We start from the raw sequence: 10353 nt of genomic DNA, 5'->3' as shown, positions 1-10353 counted from the left end.
TATTATTTACTGAGTCAGTCAAATTCTAAATTTTACAGTAGCCAGGAGGTGAACACAAAGAAAAGGAGATACAAAATTACAAAAATTAGGAAAAATAAATAAATAAATAAATAAATAATAGTAATAAAAAAAAAAATAAATAAAAAAAGAGAAAGAAAATGACATAAAAACATGAAAATGTTTACATACATTAATACATTTAACAGCTTTTTTGTTTGTCGGATTGTAAATAGATTTTAGGTATTGCTTAACTTCTGATTTCAAAATGAGAAACAATGGTTTATACTCGCCATACTTGCATTTATGTATACTAAACTTTGCCAGCAAAAGCAACAGATTAATCAAATAATATTCCTTCTGGAATAACATGTCGTACGTGAAAAAAAAAAAAAACTAGACATAACGGACCCATAAGATACAAACGTCATGACGTCACGGCACTACGCAGTTTGCGTAAAATCCACCGCTGTACGCGCATTCCCGAAAACGAAAGCCGTTGTCTTTCATGGCAACAGCTTGAGGAGCGGCAACCTACCCTACTATTACCACCCTCAGCGCGAGATTAACCGGCATTTCGTCCTCGCATTGCGTAACTCCTCTTTACCGGGTGCCGTTTAGTTACATTTAATTCAAAAGTGTATATCTGCGAAGGTAAATACAGGATATGGTTCATCATAAACCGCAGGATTCACGTCCTTTCTGGTAGGCAGCAGGTTTAAAGAGCCTTGCAGGGGGCAGTGGGTTGATCTGCTGGGCGTGAATGACAGAAGGAAGAGAGGAGATCGGACCGTTTGGTAAGCATTATATACACTGTCTTTTTTTATTTTGAATTTGACAACATCTGATCTGATGAATGGCGGGTTGTCGTATCTGTCGTAATTGTTTTGGTTTATTAGTTGGTTAAACAGTTGAGCTCGTCATATGTCAGCTATTTTTGTATATCACTGTTGCTTTGAGTCCCAGCTGATGCAACAATGTAAGTCTTTCCCAAGTGACAGTTCATTAATGTTGCTGTGGTAACCGTAATTGTGGTTACATTTTGCCTATTGTGCTTTATTTAGGCAAAATTCAGGGTTTAGATGCGTAGTGGCTGTTTGACAGATCATATCTGATGCTTTCTGGTCCACCATGCTGTTGAAATGGCAGTTCCTTGAGGGTGATGTGGTGTAGTGGTTTTAGATTGCAGATTCAACCTTTTCAACCTGGTTGAAAAGACCAGGATGTGTAGTTTTAGATGATGGGATGTTATTGTCTATAGTGTTTTTAGCTGTTTTTAAGCATAACAAAGCCTTCCTTGGTCAACCAGCTTATCATATTGGTTGACCAAGCTTTGTTCTCTGCTTAACAATATGGTGGTCTACCAGCTGGACAAACCAAACCATGGAAATTCATGCTGGTCTAAGTTGGTCTTTTCAGTAGAGAACAGGTGACTCATGAACTATCATCATTGTTTCTTTTAAAGAGGCATTTAAAGAGACAGTTCACCCAAAAATGAAAGTGGTGTTGTGGTTAACTCACCCTCAGATTGTTGCAATCCTGTATGAGTTTGGTTCCTTTGTTGAACACAAAAGAAGATATTTTGAAGAATGTTGGTAACCGTTGACTTCCATAGTAGGTTTGCGCTTACATCATGATTTGGTCAGTTACTTGGATGTGCAGCCATATTGCACGGTTAATGTACTACTGAATATGTCATTCTGCTAATTTATGCTGTGTAAACCGTGGAAAAATGTTTGGAAGCTGCTAAATTATATAGGAAGAACTTAGTAAACAGGAAAAGGTGCAATACTTTGACAAACTAAAGTTACTAGGTGGTAAAGATATGTACAAGCAGTATTCATTAAGATATTAGCCTAATATTTCACCTACCTGACTGGAATTGGTAAGAACGAACATGAATGTAGTCAAGATTCTTGCCCTGGAAATCCTGGTTTAGTTTGGCTAGCCACAAACGCCTTTTGTTCCGCAGACAGTTTTTTGCACTCTTCTCCTTGATTTATTAGTCTATAGCACTCCAAATGTTTTTAGATTAGTACAGCCCAAAACATAACAATAATTGACCATTTACAGCAGAAATAATTAGCAAAATATGCAAGTTTCATTGTTTATGTTCATGACGCGTCGTGAAAACACTCTATAGAAAGAAACACTATGAAAGTAAATGGCTACCAGCAGCTGTTTTGTTAATAAAATTCTTCAAAATATTTTCTTTTGTGTTTAACAGAAGAAATAAATTACTAACAGAAGAAAATGACTACTACTCAAACTTGTGTACACCGAAATGTGCCGCGTCAGGTTTGATGTTAGTGAAGCCAAACAGCACCGGTTTTTGCACGTCTTGAGATCGTTTGTGAAATCAAACCGGCTGCAACTTAATCTTAATGATTCATATTTAAATGTGCAAGAGCTAGGTTGAACACAAGTCCTGTTTTTCCTAGACATGTCCTGGCTGGGATTTTGGAATTGCCTAAAATGTCCATGTTCATTTTACTATTGTTTTTATATTTGTTGAAAGTAATGACTGAAAAGAAGTTTGATCAATAGCATGCAGGCATTGTACATAATCGACCAATCGTGGTATGCAAGAAGATGGGATCTACAGAGAACGGTCAAGCCAATGCAAATTGTAGATATTTTAGGCCATTTGTGGCCCTGGAACAAAAAAAACAGTCTTAAGTAGCACAGGTATATTTGTAGCAATAGCCAAAAATACACTGTATGGGTCAAAATTATCTTTTTTTTTTGCCAGAAAATCGTTAGGATATTAATTAAAGATCATGTTCCATGAAGATATTTTGTAAATTTCCTACCGTAAATATATAAAAAAAATTTATTAGTAATATGCATTGCTAAGAACTTAATTTGGACAACTTTAAAGGTGATTTTCTCAATATTTAGATTTTTTTTGTACCCTCAGATTCCAGATTTTTAAATAGACGCATCTCTGCCAAATATTGTCCTATCCTAACCAATATGTTATGTATAAATCTCAATTTCAAAAAATTGACCCTTATGACTGGTTTTGTGGTCCAGGGCCACATTTAGAAACCCTGGCCTGGACATGTCCAGGAAAAAGAGGACGTATGGACAACCCAACATAAGTGGAAATAACATTTCATAGCCACAGTGGAAATTTTCACTACATAAAATGAAATTTTTGTCAAAACAATCATATGGCTTTAGAATTTTTGGAATATAGTCATGTGGATTAGTTTTATGGTGATTTTTGGCATGTTTAATCTCCAGTCCCCATTGACTTTCATTATATTTGTTTCTGAAAATATATTCATTTGCATTTTAAAGAAAAAAATAAAAAATATATACAGGTTTGGAATGACATGAAGGCCTTTAGAACTTCAACATTAGGTTTCTCTTGAAGTGTTCTGACAGTCACTTTGGTTAAAAATGATAATTATATTAGTTTTAATAAAATAATTATTTTGTTTCTCAACTCTGTGAGAGGAGAACTTCATGTATCGTGTGTTTCATAATCTCTATTCTTTACTTCAAGCTCCAAACAAGTTGATCCAAAGCTCATAACTGGAGCCAGGCACCTGAGATATGAAAAAATGAAACATTTATTGTTTATACAGTGTTCAGGAGACATTTTGCACTCCTGTTCCACACAAGCCTCAAAGCTTTGTAGTTGTGCTTGTATCATCTCCTTTGACTCAGTTTTCCGCAATGAAACCTTGGCTCGCCCTGTGTTTTGATGGCCTCTGTCTGAAATGTGATCAGACTGGACGGAAGTTTTACTTGTGGCAGTTGTCCTGGATCAGTCAGGTGTTCGGACTATCAGCCCCCCAGACCATTCTGACTGGCTGAATTGAATCCACTTCAGTCTCACTTCAACAGAAGGTCAACAGCAATAGGCACTTGGCAATGGAAAATCTTGGCTGGACAGCTTTGATTGATTCAAGCTCAGTCCTTCACCTCTGTGGCTGGGAATGACCCTGTGGTTCCATATGTGCTCTCTGTTTTCGGTTAACATCCTTCATTTGACTGTGGGTTCATTTGCATCAAGGTTTCCAAGAAATACTTGAAAACATTTCAGGAATTGTTACCATTAAGACAAAAGAGACTGAAGATTAATATTTTAGTATAATCCCATTTTTAATGGGTTAGTGTTATGCAGCACTTCTTTGGACTTTGTAGTAATTTAAGAAAGTGTTTCTATTAATAGATGTCACAGACCTTTCATGCTTTTATCATGCTTTGGTCAGATGTGATTATTTACGCAAAGACTAGGAATATTAACAAGATGCTAAAATTAGGAAGGCGTTGAGAGTTGGCTTGCATGAAGGTGTCAACTTTAATAACTTATTTTGATATTTTTAATAGTTAATGTGTATAGTTTTAACCACTTTTTGATTATTTTTTTTCCTATCATAGTGATGCCTGTAATTTTATTAAATTGAATGTTTTAAAGTTAAACAAACATAGCAACTGCACATACAAATCATAAAATCTATTGCTAGTGCTTATTGATGTTTGTGTTGTCGTTTTCCCACCAAAATGATATGACTTCCTGGAGGATGATGTTATTAAGCAAATGATTTTGATTCTACAAAAGACTAACAGGATGGACAGTGATATTGAGGACACAGGGAAAGTTTGTGGATTGATTTAACAATTAAAATGATATAAAAGTACATTAGAAATGGATCTTGTTTTTATTAAATTCCCAGTTTTTCACAATGTTTTTTTTTTCAAACCAAAGTAACTAAATGTTATTGCCATATACACCACCATTCAAAAGTTTGAGTTTAGTAGTGTTTATTTAATTTTTTTAAATGCATTTTTTTCAGCAAGGATGCATTTAATGGATCATAAGTATCAGTAAAGACAATTTTAATATTGCAAAATATTTCAGTTTCTAATAAATGCTGTTCTGTTGAGCTTTCTGGTCATCAAAGTGTCCTGAAAATAATGTAAATGTCTTGGTTTCCACAAAAATATTACATCACAATGTTTTTAACATTGATAATAATAAGAAATGTTCAGCGAATCAGCAATAGCAAGCAATAGCAAGATACAAACTTACAATTGCAAGCAAGAAAAAAATCAGAATTGCAAATTTATAATTCGAAGTCAGGTTTGCGAGGGGAAAAAAGTCAGAATTGTGAGATATAAACTTGGATCTGTGAGAAAAAATGTAAGAATTCCAATTGTATGTCTCGCAATTCTAAGAAAAAAGTCAGATTTGTGAGAAAAAGTCAGAATTGCAAGATATAAACTTGCATTTGTGAGAAAAAATGTCAGAATTGTGAGTGTATGTCTCACAATTCTAAGGAAAAAAAGTCAGATTTGCAAGATACAAACTTGCAATTGCCAGAAAAAATGAGATGCAAGATATTGTGAGATACAAACTTGCAACTGCAAGAAAAGTCAGAATTGCGAGATACAAACTAAATTGTGAGAAAGTCAGAATTGCGTTTGTGAGAAAAAGTGTTTTTACAGTTTTTTTTTTTTGATCAAATAAATGCAGCCTTAGTTAGCATGACAAACATCTTTCAGAAATGTTAAAAAAATCTCACCGACCCCAAAACTTTAAACAGTAGTGTACAAAAAATATATATTGGAAGTTTAATATTATATCTGACACATCTGAACGTCTTAGCAGGAATAACCCAGCTGTTATTTTGTCATCTAGTTTAATTTGTAAAGCGCATCCAACAGCTATCAGATCAACACTGGTTTAAAACTGTATGTTCTCTGATCTATTTTCAAACATGCTCTAAAATTACTATTTGGGTGCATAACTACCTCTGATTATTAATAGTAACATGTAACTGAAGATTGTCTATATTTACACCCAGCGCATTGTACTCACGCCAATATGTCTGTTGTAAAGTGGTAAACACCTCAGAGTATAAGCTCGGCGTTTCTTTACATAGTCACATTAAGGACTTGTTATTGTGTTAGTTTTTGTAGGATTAGTCAGAGTTCCCAGGGAATGTGACACTCGGTCCCTCACCACCTCCCACATAACTGTGAAGCAGCTTTGAGAAGCATCCTTTTTATTTTTATACATAGTGAAACCGTAGAGGCTGTCGGGTGTAATAAATTCCAGGGTGTAAGACACAGGGTAGACGTGGAAGTGCTGGGTCATGTTGCTCATGGACACTGACGAACAGAAGGTGGTGGTAACTTGCTCGAAGTGACGAGAAGGCCACCGGGTTCACCAAGTGAGAGAAACTGAGGCAAGCGTCCAGGTTGCTCAATTCCCAGGGTGACGGTGTCTGGTTTATTCAAGGTTTTAGACCTGGATTTCCATTTTAGATCATACTGCTGTGCAAGTATTGGATTCATCATGTCAGTACTGATTGAATGGCTACTGATTTCCAAATATAATCAAGGAAGGTTTCATATTCATGTATGCTTTCCGAGACTAAAATAAAATATCATGAGTGCGTCTCTCATACTAACCATCAGAGCTTTCTCATTTCCTTTTTTTTTTACTCAAAAAATGGAAATAACCCCTGTAAAGTTTAAAAGTTTGAGTAAGTTTTTGAAATGCTCACCAAGATGAGATCTGGTCAAAAATACAGTAAAATCAGTAATATTGTGGAATATTATTACGATTTAAAATAACTTTTGTATTTTAATGTTTTAAAGTGTATTTATTCTTGTGATGACAAAGCTGAATTTTCAACAGCCATTACTCCAGTCCTCAGTGTTGGTTATGTAACTAGAAATAGGCAGCTATGTAAACAAATCTGTGATTGTCTGATAGACCAATCAGAATCAAGTATTCCAGAGAGCACAGTAATAATATAAAATATAGCTGCAAGCAGCGATTTTTGTAGTTTAAGCGCTTTAAGGCATTTAAGCTCATGTGAAAAAAGACATTATTTATCAAGCCTGTAACCACCTAAATAAATGATTTAAAAAGCATTTTGGCAAAGTTTTCCTTTAGGCTTTGTAGGATTTTGGGTAAATTTGACCCCTGTTTAAGCTTCCCAAAGGGTAAATTAAAAAAATGTATTGATAATTATTGACCTAGAGAGTCCAGAGAATTGTACTGCAGTGTTTTTTAAAATAGTGGAAAACCTAGGACTTAGATTTTTTTACATCTTCGCAATCGTTTAACAAACAATTTTAATTTGACAGCAGTGGTTCTAGAGGCAAAGTTGTCCAGAATGAGGAGTTCTATCATATGAATATTTAGTGTATGTGCGAAATGTACAATTGTTTATGCCCTTGAAAAATTATATTTCTTTCAAACTTCTCACAGACCTTTGGGGCCATGAGTCAAACAGACCCACCAAGTTTCGCTCAAATCAGCCTCTGTTAACCTTGTCTAATGGGTACTCAAACTTTATCAGCCAGAGGCGCCCATGTTTTTTTTGAGATACGCAAATGTCCTCATAGACACTTGTGGCACTTTGGACCAAGACTGTGTACAGCGATTTTCATGTTGATAGGACAAATAATTGCATAGGTGTACCCATTTTTATGGTTTTACCCTCTTATAGTGCCACCAAGTGGCCAAGCTCTGTGATTTTTGTCATGTGACCTCAGATTGAGCTCTTACATACTTCATTCCGTTCAGGAGTTATAGGCATTTCACTAAAAGTGGCCCCACCCCTTTCAAATGTTTTGGCATCCCTTTGCCAGAGTCGAAAGTTCAACTTTTTTAATAATTATTGATATTCACTCTCCAGAGATCTCCCTGCACTTGTTTGGTTCCGATCGGGTGAAAAACCTAGGACTAGTTCACAAAAGTTTTTTTTTTTTTTTTCGCCATGATCACGATCGAATCTGAGGTGTGCGTTTTGTCCGGTGTGAGCCAAGGATTCCAACATAAGACACTTGAGTCTGCGACTGACGGTTTAGGAGTTATGAGTGATTTCGTACTTTTGATCACTGTAGCGCCCCCGTTAGGTCGATTGGGGTGAGCCTTGGTGTGGTTGTCGCCGGTGTGAGTACTACCATCCCTCCAATTTTCAAATCTCTACGACTTACGGTTTGGTCTGCACTATTATTTTTACGTGGAGATTGCTGATCCTTGGTCATTCTAACAACTACAACAGGGTTTCAGTACTACGAGCTTGAACCCCTAATTACTAAACTTGCATTATTAGTACCGTGTGTGTTCATGACATGTAAATTTAAGGAGATAGCCATGAAAAGTGAATCCTGAAACAATAAAGTGTCTCCATCTTCTTTGGAGCTTACAGGTTACAGTTTGAACTAATACATCACATACTCAACTCAAGGTTTTTTGAAATGTCAAAGCTCTCAAAACTAGAGATATTCATTGTTGCATCCTCAGATAAAAGCTAACTGTCTCTGAGACTAGAAAGAGACCCAGAGAGGTGGACCCTGGGTGTTGCCAGGCTGTTTTCATCTTCACATCATCTCTCATTTGGTTATTTGTAAGCTAGTTATAGCTGCTGGAGTCTGTAATCAGTTTTACACATAGTAACTAGATTAGGGTGAAGTCTAAACCTTCTGATTAATGAATCACAAAGATGTGAGGCCCAGTGATTCGCTGTTTATCTGTAATGCATGATTATTGTTGTCATCAGCGTAAGTAAGCTGTGCATAAGTCAATGTGTTCCTCATGTTTAATCAAACCATGCCTCAGGAAAATGACCTTGATTCACTTCTACATATGTTCTCTGGTGCATTTCTTGCATGCTGACTGGGGAAAACAAGTGCAGTCTGTCAAGAAATTTCCTTTAGAAAGGCCCTGGAGGAGAGACATGTTTGTCTTGTTTTAGGAGGAGAACAGATTGTAGTCTCTTTCTGACAAGGATGTAACCGCATATTCTGCATTGAGGGGGACCAAATATATTAATTTAAGAATGAAACATTTTAATGGACATATTGGTCTTCAAATGATTTGAATATTATGGGTGACACACCCATGGTTTCCATTATGAATGGAAATGCAAGATGCACCATAACAAACAAAAATGTGAAGATGCCAGACACAAGAACTGTTCCAAAATCTGTTGAGCTGCATAGAAACTTGACTGGATAAATGTAATGCTTCCTTATTGTTTAATAACAATTAGGCATCTTAGAGGTCAGTTTTGGAACTGAGCATGTGTCAAAGATGGCCACGGAAGAGAAGAAATTGTTGAATAAAGACGTTATTTTTGTTTTCTTTTCACAAAAATATCCTCATAGCTTCATAAAATTAAGGTTGAACCACTGATGTCACATGGGCTATTTTAACGATGTCCTTTCTGGGCCTTTGAAGTTGCTTTGCTGTCTATGCAGGGTCAGAAAGCTCTTAGATTTCATAAAAAATATCTTAATTTGTGTTTCGATGATGTATGAAGGTCTTACAGGTTTGGAACGACAGGAGGGTGAGTAATTAATGACAGAATTTTAATTTTTGGGTGAACGATAACATTAATTCAACAACTTTTACAGTCTTTTGGCTTAGAGCATCATGAACTTAGAATATGTGATTTCCCCCTGTAGCAATGTGTGAAAAGATGTTCATTTCATAGACAAAGTCCATTGTCAATAGCATAGTGATGCATGAAGCACCTCTCACTCATAAGTCGCTTTTAAACACAGTATCTTTCTGTTGGTCAACATGATGAATCCAGGTGAGTCACTTGAACACAAGCAAAACCTTTCTTACTTACCCCCACCCAAAACTCCCAATCAAACAGATTCATATTGACTTGACAGGAATTTTCCCATGACATTTGACAGAGCAATGGTAAATGTGACCACACCTAACAAGGATAGTTCACGCAAAAATGAAAATTCAGTCATTAAGTACTCATCCTCAGGTCTTTCCAAACCTGTAAGACCTGCGATCATCTTCAGAACATAAATTAAGATATTTTTGATGAAATCCAAAAGCTTTCTGCCTAGAGCACAATGTAACTACCATGTTCAAGGTCCAGAAATGTAGTAAGGACATCAATAAAATAGTCCATGTAACATCAGTGGTTCAACCTTAATTTTATGAAGCTATGAGAATACTTTTTTTGCACAAAGAAAACCAAAATAACGTCTTTATGGTGTATTTTGGTACTCTGGTGAACAAACATCGAAGACTGACACGGAAGAGAAGAAATTGTTGAATAAAGTCATTATTTTTGATGTCACATGGACTATTTTATCAATGTCCTTACTACCTTTCTGGACCTGGAACGTGTCAGCTGCGTTGCTGTCTATGCAGGTTCAGAAAGCTTTTGGATTTCAAAAATTACTTAATTTGCGATCTGATGTCGGTGCTGATAGCCTAGCAGTTGGCACACTGACATCTAGTGCAACAGCACCTCTGGCGACCCGAGTTCGAGTACCGACTCGTGGTCCTTCGCCAATCCTGCTCCCAACTCTCCACCCCATGCTTTCCTGTTAATCTCTACTGTCCTG

General features: G+C 36.2%; 1 protein-coding gene across 6 annotated transcripts in view; it reads left to right on the top strand.

The window, feature by feature from the left end:
- Positions 1 to 501: 501 nt before the first annotated feature.
- LOC127152235 (probable E3 ubiquitin-protein ligase HERC1) overlaps positions 502 to 10353 on the top strand; it is an 80786-nt gene continuing 70934 nt past the window's right edge. For all 6 annotated transcript variants that reach the window (XM_051092775.1, XM_051092774.1, XM_051092776.1 and 3 more), the window contains exon 1: positions 502 to 794. The gene's annotated coding sequence lies outside the window, so the exon portion shown is untranslated. The remainder of the gene's footprint in view (positions 795 to 10353) is intronic.

Source organism: Labeo rohita, chromosome 21, assembly GCF_022985175.1.
Source record: "Labeo rohita strain BAU-BD-2019 chromosome 21, IGBB_LRoh.1.0, whole genome shotgun sequence".
In the NCBI taxonomy this organism is placed as follows: domain Eukaryota; kingdom Metazoa; phylum Chordata; class Actinopteri; order Cypriniformes; family Cyprinidae; genus Labeo; species Labeo rohita.
Note: the sequence above shows the minus strand (reverse complement) of the source record. Positions and strands in the feature narration are given on the sequence as shown.